This window comes from Platichthys flesus, chromosome 22, assembly GCF_949316205.1.
Source record: "Platichthys flesus chromosome 22, fPlaFle2.1, whole genome shotgun sequence".
Classification (NCBI taxonomy): Eukaryota; Metazoa; Chordata; class Actinopteri; order Pleuronectiformes; family Pleuronectidae; genus Platichthys; species Platichthys flesus.
In genome coordinates, this window is record NC_084966.1 from 16,010,542 (window position 1) to 16,023,041 (window position 12,500).

The following is a 12,500-nucleotide window of genomic DNA, read 5'->3' on the forward strand; positions in this document are numbered from 1 at the left end:
CGCCTGATCTCGTCTGATCCCGTTCAGGTGTGCAAGCAGGAAGTGAGCAGAGAGCAGAGAGCAGTCGAGTGTTTGTTGGGACCGCGTGTGCTTGTGAGGCATAAGGTGCATTTGTGATAGTTTTATGTGTGATTCATTTCCCCTGCAGCCTGGCTGTTTGGGGGATTGTTTCATACTTTCTGTGATTGGATGGATAATTTGATAAATGACAAAATAGAAGGTAAGGCCACTTTGATTAATGCAGAACCCGAGATTGATTATGCTTCTAGTGATTGGGGGGAAGAACTTGTGAAGGAAAACATGGAAGTTAAGGACAGTTTGGCACATGTAGAACGGGAGAATGATTCTGGAAATATTGAAGCCAGCGAGAAAGGAATAACCCAGGAGATCAATTCCGTAATTAGGCCTATTGATAAAGCAAGCACGGCGAATGGTAGGAGAGATAAAGAGAGACAGGGAGAAAGTGAGGGTGATTGTGGCTATAAAAAGGAGCTGACATTGATTGTAGAGCCCGTCGGTGAGGATTACATTACCATGATGGAACTGTTGCGGGAAATCAAGGAAAAGTGTGGGATTGTTCTGGCATGCAGGGTCAAAAGTATGAACACTTACGAGATCACCATGCAGGAGGGAAAGGGCAAGACAAGGTTATTAGATGGCTTCAAAATCGAAAACACTCGGGTGACTGCCAAGGAAGTTCGCAGCAATGAAATTGTTGTTTCATTTCTAAACTTGCCATCTTATATCACTGATGCTGAAATTAGGCAGAAACTCTCAACGTGGGGCGTGAGGGCGATTTCGCCCATCAAAAAAAGAAGGAAATGGCCTGGGACAGACGTGGTGGACGGGACAAGGTTCTGTAAAGTACAATTTACTGAACTTGTACAGTCGCTGCCCTACTCAGCAAAGTTCGAGACACTAGACGGAGGGGAGTACTTCCGTGTAATTCATGACAGGCAGGTGAAGGTCTGCAGGCTGTGCATCCAGCCAGGACATATTTTGAGAGAATGCCCAGACTTCACCTGTTATAAATGCAAGTGCCAGGGACACTATGCTAGGGAGTGTGACTTGCAGGAGGGGAAGCGCGGAGAGGAGAGGACGGTGGACGCGGAGCCAGCCGGCGGCGACGAGCGCGTTTCCTGGTCCGAGGAGGAGCAACGACAGCAGGACGAGGACACCGGAGCTGCCAGCGGGGGTGAAATTACCCCATCCACCATCGGCAGCAGTGCGGATGGAGTGTCCGGTGAGACGGGTTGCATGACGGGAGGAGCATCCGGGCAAAGTATGGAGGAAGGTGCTAGCAAAGCGCCCAAAACTCCCTCAGCCCGGGCGAGTGAACGAAGAGGCGACCGACCAGGAGAGGTGGAGGCCCCGGATTGCAGTGAGGCTCCAAGGGACGGCGGGGCTGCTGCTGCTGCTGCTGCGGCTGCTTCACCTAAGGAGCCAGACGATTCGAGCATGGAGGTGGTGGAGACAAGAACATCGGGAGAAGGAGAGTCGATGGACTACGAGGCGGTGAAAGCCAGCAGGAAGAGAATGAGCAAAAAGAGGGACAAAAGGGAGCCAAAAGAGCGGAAGGTATGAACAATCGAGCATCTCTGGAAAGCTGTGTTTTTCTTTTCACCATTACTATGGTCATAATAACATCCTTAAATGCAAACGGCCTGAGGAACATGATCAAAATAGAAAGAACGATTGAACTCTGTAAATCTGACATACTGTGCCTTCAAGAAACGCATTGGGATAATGAACTTGTGGAAACCCTTGGAAAGATTTGGAAAGGGCCCATATTTATAGACAATGGGAGTGCGAAGGCATGTGGAGTGGCAATCCTTGTCAGAGAGAGGTCTGTTAGTGGTGTCAAGCAAACCTTTTGTGGAGGGAATGGACGTGTGATAGCGATAGAATTTGTCCACAATAAAAACACATACAAATGAATCAATATCTATGCACCAAACGTGGAGGAACTGAGAAAGGGTTTTTTTGAGGACTTGGAGGTTCTGTGCACGGGAGATTGTATGATGGTTGGTGACTATAATGTAAAATTATCAAGACTAGATTATTCAAATAATGTAAAATACAGGTATGATGGGTCAAGGAACTTTTTGAAAAGCATGATGGCAGAACACAAAATGGTGGACGTATGGAGGGAGGAAAATGCAGAACGAAAAGTGTTTTCGCGGAGGCAGGTGGTTATGGGGACCCTTAGACAGAGTAGAATAGACCTCGTCCTAGTTAAGGAAAACATTGTCAGCCAAATAAAAGAGGTGAAATATAATTTTACCACTCTTAGTGATCATGCAATCCTGTCGCTGAGGTTAAAGGACGTATGTATAAGGAATGTAGGTGGAGGAATGTGGTGCCTAAACAACAGCTTATTAAGAGAGGATTTATATAAAGAGATGATAGCAAAATGTATCAAAGAAGAAATAGAGAACAGATTAAACAAAGATAATATTTGTATTTGGTGGGAAAATTTGAAAGAAAAAGTTAAAAAGAAAAGCATATACTATTCCAAGCAAAAGAACTTCAGAATGGATCAGGTAGAGAAAGAGATACAAAATAAATTAAACGAAGAAGCAGGGAAAGCAGACAAAGATGGAAATTATAATATACAAAATTATCTGAAGATGAGAAGGCAACTAAAAGATTGTGAGAAAAATAAATGTGATGGGGCGATAGTAAGGAGTAGAGTACAGTATGCTGTAGAGGGGGAAAGGTGCACAGCGTACTTTCTAAACCTGGAAAAAAATAAGCAGGAAAATAATTATATAAACGAACTATAGAATGAAAATGGGGAGAAGGTAAATGATTTGGTTAGCATCTTGAATACAGTGGAAGGCTTCTATAAAAACTTGTATAAAAAAGGGAATACAGAAAAAGTATGTATTGATGAGGTCTTGAGTGGTGTGGATGCAAGGATATCAGCAGACGAGCAAGACATGTGTGACAGAGAGATTACAGTAGAAGAAATACAAATAGCAATTAAAAATGCAAAAAACAATAAAAGCCCTGGTTCAGATGGCCTGAGCAGTGAATTCTACAAAGAGTTTGCTGATGTGTTGGCACCCATACTGCTAATGATATATCAAAGCATGGAAGAGGGACAACTGGTTCCAGAATCCATGGCTACTGGGGTAATCACAATATTATTTAAAAATAAGGGGAGTAGGTTGGAGTTAGGGAATTATAGGCCAATTAGTTTATTGAATAGTGACTATAAGATATTAACAAGGGTTTTAGCGTATAGGATTAAGAAGGTAATGGGAGGAATAATATCACCGACACAGGCATATAGTGTCGAAGGGAGAGACATAGCAGATATAATAGGGACAGTGAGGGACGTTGTTAGGCACATGAAAGAACAGTCTGGGATTGTGTTGAGTGTAGATTTGAATAAGGCTTTTGATAGAGTGGAGCATGAGTTCTTGTTTCGGACTATGAAAGAATTTGGGTTTGGGGATAGAATAGTGAGTTGGATCAGGCTGCTGTATAAGGAAGCTAAGAGTAGGGTCAAATGTAATGGTCTGATGACAGACACCTTTGCTTTGGAGAGGTCAGTGAGACAGGGCTGTCCTTTATCAGCACTGTTGTATAGCATGTCTATCGAACCCTTTGCTGTCCTTATAAAAAAAGATAGTAATATAAAAGGAATACAAATACCAGGTGAGAAAATTAATATAATTCAACAATATGCGGATGACATGACAATAACAGTAGAAAATATGGACAGCATCAATATAATTATGAAACACATGGGAACATATGGGAGGGCAGCAGGGGCTAAAGTGAATATAGAAAAATCGGAACTAATGTGTATAGGTCAGGAGGGGGATAGGGTTGACAGTATGATTGCATTTAGAGTGGTGGACTGCATCAAAGTTTTAGGAGTAAACATAGGTCCAAACGAAAAGGAAGCAAGAGATATCACTTGGGCAAGAGTGATAAATAAGATAAAACACACTTTAAATGCATGGAAGCAGAGGAAATTGAAATTAAAAGGTAAGGTAATAGTTGTTAATTCCTTATTATTATCCAAATGTGTGTATGTTTTGGGCGCACTAGATCTTCCGGTATGGGTTCTATCTGAATTAAATCAGCTGACTTCAAACTTCTTGTGGGATGGGAAGGGTGCGAGGATATCCCACAAAACGTTGATAGCAGGGTACAGTGAGGGAGGGCTAAAACTGGTGGACATTGACACAAAACGTAAAGCACTGAGGGTTAAAACAGTGAAGAAGTATCTCCATGATGTGAATGACTATGGGTGGAAACAATTCTTTAAAATGTATATTCAGATGGCTGGTAGATGTGGAGAGAATAGTCTGCTTATGGTTTTGAAAGAACCAATGTATGAAAAAGTGCCTTCTTTCTACCAAGAGGTGTTCAGAGCGTGGGGAGAATTCCTACCCAACATATCATACAACTGTAGTAATGTAACCGAAGTAATGAATAAACCCGTTTTTCTCAATCCTATAATACAGCATAACAACAAAATGCTATACAATAAGGATTTCATGGATGCAGGAATTAGGCAAGTAAAGGACATGGTCTATGAGTTTGTGCCTGGGTTTCTGCCTGGGCAGGCAATGGTAGACTGCGTAAGAGAATGGGATGAGGATGCTATGAGAGATATGATTGTAAAAATGTATGATATAATTAAGGGGAGTATGCCTGTAGACTGGAGGTATTTGATTGAGAGAGAGTGTGTGAGGACAGGGGATGGACCTTTACCTAAACTAGTGTTTGTTAAAAATGACGCAAATAAAGAGTTTAAAGAATTAAAAGTAAAAAACATATATTTGGAACTGATAGCGAAACTGTTGAAAAGACCGGCATCAGAACAAATGTGGGAGAGGGTTCTGCCAGGTATGAATGTACAGTTGATATGGGAAAACCTCCAAATCAAATATAATGCAATAGAATGTGAAAACAATGACTTCATGACGAGACACAACAGGATCTATGTAAACACGGTGCTGCATCAGATTAACAAAGAGAACAAAAGAGAATGTGACGTGTGTGAAACTGAGCCAGAAGACTTGTTACATATATATATCCGATGTGAATGTCTACGTAGGTTTGTTTTGAAGTTAAAAGATATGCTGTTTAAAAACTGGGAAATGGGTTTTGTAAAGGCACATGAATGGAACAAAATGTTGCTGTTTGGAGTAAATGGGAAAAGGAAAGATGTGAATGTTCGTTTGTTTAATTTTGTGTTAAGCCATGTAAGGTATGCTATTATGTCAAGAAGGAATCTTGCTCATTTTGAGAGGAAAAAGGTGCATGTGTGGGATTTGTTTGAATCGGTTGTCAGGAGAAATGTGGGTTTGATCTTTAAATATGGTGCTGAGGACTTTGCTGAATGTTTTATTGACGGGTGTGGCTTTATATCTGTAACATCGGAAGGGAAACTAGCATTTAATTTCTGAGTGTGCCGCTATGTTTATCAGGAGCACGTGTTATTATTAAGTGATTTATTTTTCTTTCTTTTTTATCATTTTTTGAGTTTTGTTATCCCTTAACATGAATGTGATTCCTGTGTGTATGTCATTGTTTTGTGTAAATATTTACAGATGAATGTCGTTTGTATATATAAATTGGTATTTTTGATAATAAAAAAAAAAAAAAAAATAAATATGCCCGATCTCGTCTGATCTCGGAAGCTAAGCAGGGTCGGGCCTGGTTAGTACTTGGATGGGAGACTGCCTGGGAATACCAGGTGCTGTAAGCTTTTTTACACTTTTACTAGACGTATTTACATGTATAAATAAGGTTCAGAGGGTGGACTCAAACGCTTACGGCCACACCAACCTGAATACCACCGATCTCGTCTGATCTCGGAAGCTAAGCAGGGTCGGTCCTGGTTAGTACTTGGATGGGAGACTGCCTGGGAATACCAGGTGCTGTAAGCTTTTTTCCACTTTTACCTGACGTATTTACATGTATAAATAAGGTTCAGAGGGAGGACTCACTCGCTTACGGCCACACCAACCTGAATACGCCCGATCTCGTCTGATCTCGGAAGCTAAGCAGGGTCGGGCCTGGTTAGTACTTGGATGGGAGACTGCCTTGGAATACCAGGTGCTGTAAGCTTTTTTCCACTTTTACCTGACGTATTTACATGTATAAATAAGGTTCAGAGGGTGGACTCAATCGCTTACGGCCAAACCAACCTGAATACGCCCGATCTCGTCTGTTCTCGGAAGCTAAGCAGGGTCGGGCCTGGTTAGTACTTGGATGGGAGACTGCCTGGGAATACCAGGTACTGTAAGCTTTTTTCCAGTCTTACCTGACGTATTTACATGTATAAATAAGGTTCAGAGGGTGGACTCGTTCGCTTACGGCCACACCAACCTGTATACGCCCGATCTCGTCTGATCTAGGAAGCTAAGCAGGGTCGGGCCTGGTTAGTACTTCGATGGGAGACTGCCTGGGAATACCAGGTTCTGTAAGCTTTTTTCCACTTTTACCTGACTTATTTACATGTATAAATAAGGTTCAGAGGGTGGACTCATTCGCTTACGGCCACACCAACCTGAATACACCCGATCTCGTCTGATCTCGGAAGCTAAGCAGGGTCGAAACTGGTTAGTACTTGGATGGGAGACTGCCTGGGAATACCAGGTTCTGTAAGCTTTTTTCCACTTTTACCTGACTTATTTACATGTATAAATAAGGTTCAGAGGGTGGACTCATTCGCTTAAGGCCACACCAACCTGGCACCCCCTACAGTACGTAGTGTTTTTTGGACAGCCGCATGGTGAATTGTTTGTTCTGGTGGAGAGAATTTTTTGGAGTGTTGTTATCTGGCTTCACAACCCAGTTATTTTGTGTTTTTTTTCGTCCCCCGCAGTCATAGACTGTTGGGGGATCGCCCTGAGTTAATATATATATATATATATATATATATATATATATATATCTATACTTTTCCAGTCTTTTTTTGTTCTTTTGCTACTGTGGAGGCTGGAGTGATCCGGGGCCTAGCTTCGGCGAAACCACCGGGAGAAATGAGTGCCGGCGGGCAGCTAGCTGGAGGGACGGAGAATGGAGCAGGACGTGAGGTGGAGGAGGACGGAAAGAAAAAGGGAGAAGCTGGCGGGTTGAGAGGAGGAAGGAGCATGGCGGAGGATTCGGGAGGAGAAAGGAGAGAAGGAGAGAGCGGGGGAGATGGAAACGGCAAGGCGGCTGGAGACGGGCAAGAGCAGGTGGCTGGAGGAGAAACAGTTGACGGGATAAGGAAGACAGAGCGCAAGTATGAAAGGCGGCTCACGGTATGCGTGGAGCAATGCGGGGACGTTATACCTATAGGCGAAGTAATGAAGGCTATGGCGGTTGTGTGCGGTGAAATAAGGGCTTGTAGAGTGCTGGCCCTCGGGAAGCTGGAGGTGACGGTATGCGGAGAGAGGGGGAAGGACCGTCTGCTTGACGGCTTTAAAATACACAATACTAGGATAATTGCCAAAGAACTATGCAATGATGAGCTGGTGGTTTCTTTTCTCACCCTGCCAGCGTACACATCTGACGAGGAAATCCTTGACAAACTAAGTGGGTGGGGAGTCCGGGCGCTTTCGTCGATTAAGAGGAGGATGTGGCCGGGCACCAATATAGCCGATGGAACAAGGATTGTACGGGTTAAATTTAATGAGCTTGTGCAATCCTTGCCGTATTCCACGAAATTCAACACGGCAACGGGTGTTGAATATTTCAGAGTGATCCATGACCGTCAAATGAAGGTGTGTAGGAGTTGCATGCAGCCTGGCCACATCCTGCGTGAGTGCCCGGACTTCACCTGCCACAAATGCGGATGTCAAGGCCACTATGCCCGGGAGTGCGCCACAGGGGTGGCAAAATGTCGGATGTGCCAGAGGAGAGAGAGAGACTGCATATGCTCAGTGGAGGAGGAAGCGGAGGAGGACGGCAGCAAGTCGGATAGTGGCGAACCGGGTGCGCCGGACGGTGGTGGTGGTGAGGACGAGGAGGGAGAGAATGAGGGTATGGGCGCGAGCATGGACCAGGACGGTGCCTCTGGGGGGAAAGATTACCCCACGTTGCTGGAGGAGGAGCTCACCTCGGGCCAGCCTGCAGACCTGGGCCTGAAGGGAGAGCTGAGCAAGGGCCTGCCGCGGCGGCTGGGAGACAGGAGCGTAAGAGGCAGAGGTGAAAAACGGGAAGGGGTAAGAATGTTTGGGGATGGAACGGGGAAAACTGTACTTAAAACGACTTGGGGCAATGATGAGGTGGGGGAGAGTGGGGATTCTGTTGATAAAACTGTGAGGGAGGGGAGCTCGGGGAGTGATATGGACATGGAGGAGCTAAGGGAGGCGAAAAAAAGGCTGTCTGCAAAGCAAAAAACGGAGGGGAGTGGGAAGAAGAACAAGAATCGTTAATGTATTAATGAAGGTTAATGTGCTAGTTGGCTCTTTCTCGTTGGTTTTTTCCTTATTTTATTTTTATTATTTATGGCCTTGGTTATTTTTTCTCTGAATGCTAACGGTTTGAGAACAGAATATAAAAGAAATGCCATATTGGATATGAGAGCTGATATTCTGTGTTTGCAGGAGACTAGATGGGATGACAACCTACTTAATATAAGTAGAAAGCAGTGGAAAGGCCAGGTTTATTTTTCAGAAGGGACTCCCAGGGCCAGGGGAGTGGCGATTTGCTTTAATAGTGCTAAAATAACGGGGATTAATTTAGTTCATAGAGATTTAGAGGGGAGGTTGTTAGTTGTTGACTGTGTTTATGAGGGGAGGGAACTTAGAATAATTAATTTACATGCACCCAATGGGGAGAAGGAGAGGAGGGTTTTTTTGGCTGGTTTGAATGTGTGGTGCAACTCTAATTGTATGATTGTGGGGGATTTTAATGTTATTTTGACTCAATCTGATTTATCGAGTAACAATACATTTAAAGGGGACAGCACTAGGCGAACCCTTAGGGATTTAATGGAGAACAATCAATTGGTTGACATATGGAGAGTCCTACACCCGTGGAAAAGGGTTTTTTCAAGAAGGCAACTTGTTGCAAATACTCTTAAACAGAGTAGAATTGACTTTGCGTTAGTACAAAGTAGAAAAGTTAAAATAATTAAGAGTGTGGAATACATTAATAATACTTGGAGTGACCATGCGGGGATTAGGTTAGAGGTGGGAGGGAGGGAAGGGAGTGTTAACCAGAGGCCTTGGTGTTTTAATGCCAGCTTTTTGGGAGATGTTGTGTTTATGAAGAGCATGGGGTTTTTTATGAAGAGAATGATGGATGAATGGAATGATGATGAGAATATGAGTGTGTGGTGGGAGAGTGTGAAAATAAGAATTAAAAACAAATGTGTCAGGTATGGTATAGAAAAAAGGAAAAGGGAAAATGCAGAGGAGGATCATTTGAGAAAACAACTAAATGAGGAAATTAAACTGTTAGATGAGGAGGGTAATATATGTACGGAAAAATATGTGGATTTAAAAGAAAAATTGAGTGCCTTACAGGTAGCAAAGTGTAGAGGGGCTGCTATTAGAAGCAGGATTCAATATATGTACGAAGGGGAAAGGAGCACAGCCTTTTTCCTGGGTTTGGAAAAACAAAAACAAAATAAAACTGAGATAAAGGAAGTATTAGATAATAATGGTCAAATAGTAACTGATAAGGAAGAGATATTAAAAGTAGTTAGGGATTATTATGAGTGTTTATTTAAAAAAGATGCATGTGATAAAGATAGTGTAGGAGAGGCCTTAGAGGCACTAAAGAAAACTTTAAGTAGGGAGGATAGTGTTTGGTGCGATTGTGAATTTTCTGTACAAGAGATATATAGTGCTATTGATGGACTAAACAAAAATAAGAGCCCGGGGAGTGATGGTCTGACAGCCGAGTTTTACGTCGGCTTTAAGGAAATTCTGGCTCCGGTGGTTGAAAAACTCTGCAAGTATGTAGAGAAAACAGGCTGGCTCCCTGAGAGTATGGGATTAGGCATAATAACGATTTTTTATAAAAATAAGGGAGATAACAAAAATCTTGATAACTATAGGCCAATCAGTCTACTCAACACTGACTATAAAATAATTGCTAAAATACTTGCGAATAGAATAAGGGAGGTAATAGGTTCAGTAATAGGTCCAACTCAAGCGTATAGTATTCCAGGGAGGGACATTGGGGATTCAATAATAACAATAAAACAGGTAGTAAGAGATATGGAAGAGGAGGGAGGATTGTGGCTGGGGATTGATTTAAATAAAGCGTTTGATAGGGTGGATCAGGTTTTTTTGGGGAGGGTACTAGAGAAACTTGGATTTGGGACTAAATTAAGGGGGTGGGTGGGATTGCTTTATGGGGGGGCTAAGAGTAAAATAAAATGTAACGGTGTTCTGACTGACTCCTTTGATGTCAAGAGGTCAGTGAGGCAGGGCTGCCCAATGTCAGCACTGCTCTACAGCATGGTGGCGGAGCCGTTGGCGGCTTTAATTGCTAATGATAAAAGAGTGTGTGGAATAGGTAAGGGAAAAATTAGCGTAATGCAGTATGCGGATGATATTAATGTAATGGTTAAAAGTGAGAGTGATGTAGATATAGTGTTGAAACATATAGAAACTTATGAGAGAGCTTCAGGAGCAAAAATTAATATGGAAAAGTCTGAAATAATGGGGATGGGTAGGAACAAAGATCTAAATAACAAATGGGGATTCAAAGTAGTAGAGAATAAAAGAAAAGTGCTCGGAGTGTATGTTGGAAGTGATGAGAATGAATGCGATGATTTGACGTGGAAAGATGTTATTGGACGTATGCAAAAGACCCTGTGTATGTGGAGGGCTAGGGGTTTGCTTTTAAGGGGAAGGGTGGCCGTCACCAATGCTCTAGTTTTGTCGCAGGTGAACCATGCATTGAGCACTTGTGCGCTTCCGACTTGGGCTGAGCAGAAGATTGCAAAAGTCGTTAGAGACTTTATTTGGAGGAGCAAAGCAGCCAGTATTGCGCATAGAACGCTGATAAGGGTCATAGATCAGGGTGGGCTAGGATTGATGGACGTACTCGCAAAAAGAACTGCGTTACGAACTAAATTGATAGGTAAATTTAGGGATGCAAGTCGGGAGGCGGCCTGGAAAGGCCACTTCAGCCAGTGGCTGAGCACATTTGGTCTCTTGAGTAAAGACAATTTGTTGCAGATGCAGGACGCAGCGGCATATGCACATCTGCCGCGGTTCTTCCAGGAGGTGCTCAACGCGTGGTTCCTGCTATTTGATAAGACCACACTCGTATGCGACTCAAGAGCGTCTGTGATGAGGCTGCCGTTCCTCTCCAGCCCATATTTTAAACAGGGGGGCGGAGGGGTCATCAAGAGCGTGGCTCTTGAGAGGGCGGGGCTGAAGCGGTTGGGAGATCTAGTCGACAGGGGAGGGAGATGGGATAAAGAAAGAGTGATTAGGATAGTGAGAGAGAAGGGGATAACATATAGGAGGGAAGTGATTGTGAAAGTGTTGGAGAGAGTGGAAGAGAGTGTGATGAGTGAATGGGGGGACGGGTTTAGAAATAAGGGGAGGGTTGGGCAGGATGATGAGGTGGGAATCTCCCTGCGCCTGGGGGGGGAGACACACGCCATTGCTGATATCACAACAAAGATTTGGTATAGGCATGCATTGACATATAGAGTGCAAAAACCCACATGCGAGAGTAAATGGACAGACACATATCCGGACATTACACCCAACATTTTGTGGAAGAATATTGACATACCGCACACACCGCATGCAATATTCGATCTTGATTTCAAGATAAGGCACAGGAGGATTTTCACATGCATCATCCTGCACCAAATGCTCAGGGGAGTGTATGGGAGGACGTGTATGGTGTGTGAAAGGAGGGATGAAGACTTTAATCATATTTTTGTGTATTGTTGTGAGCTAGCAGAATTCTGGGGAAAAATCAAGGGGCTGCTGGCAGGGTGCAGTGTGGGAGACTGCTGGGTGGATCGGGGGTGGGAATTGTCTGTACTCTTGGGAGTGAATAGAAAACATAAAAATTGGAAAACGATCAAGATGATCCTTGGGTTCGCAAGGAGGGCGATTTTTAACAGACGCAAGTTTGCACTGTATGAAAGGAGAAAGTTGGATGTATGGAGGCTGTTTGTGAATGAATGGAAAAGACACTTACGAATGCTGTATGTTGTGGATGAGGCTTGTTTGTGAGTATGTTTGTAGAGAGCGCGGGAGTATGTGGTGTGAATGAGAATGGAATTGTATGGATGACTGAGCAGGGCACCGTCTGGGGTTGATTTGGGTGGTTTAAAGGGGGTGGCTTATTTTTGGAGGTGGGAGAGTGAGGGAGTTTTGTGTGGGATTTTGGTTTTGTGTGGTTTTTCGAATGAGGGGTGGATTATTTTTGTGGGTAAATGGTCGAGGTTAAAAGATTCTGTGTTTAGCTGTTCGGTTTGCGTTTTGGGACTGAGGGGCGGTTTAATTTCGAGGGTAAGTGTATTCGGGATAAGATACTGCTTTTGATGTCTGGTTCTT

General features: G+C 43.6%; 3 non-coding genes and 2 pseudogenes across 3 annotated transcripts; all 5 read left to right on the forward strand.

Moving 5' to 3' along the window:
- Positions 1–5,796: 5,796 nt before the first annotated feature.
- On the forward strand, positions 5,797–5,915 carry LOC133936608 (5S ribosomal RNA). Its single transcript, XR_009914694.1, has one exon. It is a non-coding gene; the product is annotated as a 5S ribosomal RNA (ribosomal RNA).
- Positions 5,916–5,977: 62 nt separating this feature from the next.
- On the forward strand, positions 5,978–6,096 carry LOC133945502 (5S ribosomal RNA). The gene has a single exon (XR_009917239.1). It is a non-coding gene; the product is annotated as a 5S ribosomal RNA (ribosomal RNA).
- Positions 6,097–6,158: 62 nt separating this feature from the next.
- On the forward strand, positions 6,159–6,277 carry LOC133934219 (5S ribosomal RNA). The gene has a single exon (XR_009912412.1). It is a non-coding gene; the product is annotated as a 5S ribosomal RNA (ribosomal RNA).
- A 62-nt stretch (positions 6,278–6,339) lies between these two features.
- On the forward strand, positions 6,340–6,458 carry LOC133939737 (5S ribosomal RNA; annotated as a pseudogene).
- A 62-nt stretch (positions 6,459–6,520) lies between these two features.
- On the forward strand, positions 6,521–6,639 carry LOC133941432 (5S ribosomal RNA; annotated as a pseudogene).
- The last annotated feature ends 5,861 nt before the right edge of the window (positions 6,640–12,500 follow it).